The following is a 1,072-nucleotide window of genomic DNA, read 5'->3' as shown; positions in this document are numbered from 1 at the left end:
TCATGGCTAGAATCGGCTCTAGCCGCTTTAGATGAACGAAGAATATCTTTTTCTTGGTGCCACTCATGTGAGTGGGATGCTGTGTTATCAATAATTTTGTGAGCTTCAGTTGTGGTTTTCTTCATAATGGAACCACCAGCTGCTGTGTCGATGTCTTTTCGTGTAGCAACATCGCATCCTTGGCAGAATATTTGCACTATTTGATAAGTGTCTAAACCATGTTGAGGACATCCTCTCAACAACTTTTCGAATCTTGTCCACGCCTCATATAATGTTTCATTTGACTTTTGCGCGAAAGTAACAATTTCTCCTTGAAGTCTCACGGCTTTAGATGCCGGAAAGAATCTTTTAAGAAATTTCTCAACTAAAACATCCCATGTGTCAATCGCCCCTTCAGGTAATGATTCTAACCAATCTTTGGCTTCTCCCTTTAAAGTCCAGGGAAATAACATGAGATAGATCCATTCATCCTCAACTTCTCTGATTTTAAATAGAGTACAGATCCTATTAAAGGTTCGAAGATGTTCGTTTGGATCTTCTTTTGGCGTTCCACTAAATTGACATTGATTAGTTACCATGTGTAGGATTTGTCCTTTGATTTCATAATAGGGTGCATTAATGTCTGGTTGAGTAATGGCATGACCTTGGCCAGTGCGTGTAACTCTCATTCGATCTTCCATACTTAGAGGTTCTTGATTTTCCATGATTTAATTTATTGAATCTGAATCAATAGAGGATTCGAATTTAATGGTTTCTTCCTCGACAATCTCTGGTTGAATGATTTGTGGTTCAGGAGGAATGATTAATGGTTCAGGATCTCTGAATTGTCCTTGAATATCCTCCGGGTTCTCAATTATGAAGTCGGGTTCAAAAAATGGATTATCGGAAATTTGAATTGGAGTACTTGGTCGACTTGATGATGATTCTAAAGAAAAATCAATGGCGACAATATTGGCTAGATGTCTTGATCAAGTTACAGGTGGTGAACGTATGAAAGGTGGTGAACATTTTGCTCGGTGCATTCACTGAATATCCTATTAGTTATAAATATAAAAATTATTAAAGTTATCAA

At 37.6% G+C, this 1,072-nt stretch overlaps 1 non-coding gene across 1 annotated transcript; it reads left to right on the top strand.

The window, feature by feature from the left end:
* Positions 1-213: 213 nt before the first annotated feature.
* On the top strand, positions 214-320 carry LOC139894727 (small nucleolar RNA R71). The gene has a single exon (XR_011775212.1). It is a non-coding gene; the product is annotated as a small nucleolar RNA R71 (small nucleolar RNA).
* Positions 321-1,072: the final 752 nt, after the last annotated feature.

The sequence above is a fragment of the Rutidosis leptorrhynchoides genome, chromosome 2 (genome assembly GCF_046630445.1).
Source record: "Rutidosis leptorrhynchoides isolate AG116_Rl617_1_P2 chromosome 2, CSIRO_AGI_Rlap_v1, whole genome shotgun sequence".
NCBI lineage: Eukaryota > Viridiplantae > Streptophyta > Magnoliopsida > Asterales > Asteraceae > Rutidosis > Rutidosis leptorrhynchoides.
Note: the sequence above shows the minus strand (reverse complement) of the source record. Positions and strands in the feature narration are given on the sequence as shown.